The 284-nt window shown below is 32.0% G+C and overlaps 1 protein-coding gene across 1 annotated transcript in view; it reads right to left on the reverse strand.

The window, feature by feature from the left end:
• The window catches only part of LOC135338451 (uncharacterized), a 25,527-nt gene extending 25,421 nt beyond the window's left edge, over window positions 1-106 (reverse strand). The window contains exon 1 of the mRNA XM_064534588.1: window positions 1-106. This exon is cut by the window's left edge and continues 159 nt beyond it. The gene's annotated coding sequence lies outside the window, so the exon portion shown is untranslated.
• Between the last annotated feature and the right edge of the window lie 178 nt (window positions 107-284).

A 284-nucleotide genomic window follows, 5' to 3' on the forward strand; every position in this document is an offset into this window, starting at 1 on the left:
ATTTTGTCAAAGAGCTGACACCTGTACCCAGAAGCTTTGTTTACTTGAGTTTACAAGATACGCCCTTTTTTAGCTTGATCTGATGTTATTTTTTTTATTAATGATCTTTACCTACACACCCAATATTTGCATAAAATGCATGAATATATAGCAGTAAATTTGTTGGTCTCACCAAGAGAGTGTTATACATATTTACGGTATATAGTGACCAAAATAGTCACCATTAGTCACCATGATTATAATTATCAAGAAATGCAATGAACAAACATGCATGAAAGAAATGG

The sequence above is a fragment of the Halichondria panicea genome, chromosome 7, assembly GCF_963675165.1.
Source record: "Halichondria panicea chromosome 7, odHalPani1.1, whole genome shotgun sequence".
In the NCBI taxonomy this organism is placed as follows: Eukaryota; Metazoa; Porifera; class Demospongiae; order Suberitida; family Halichondriidae; genus Halichondria; species Halichondria panicea.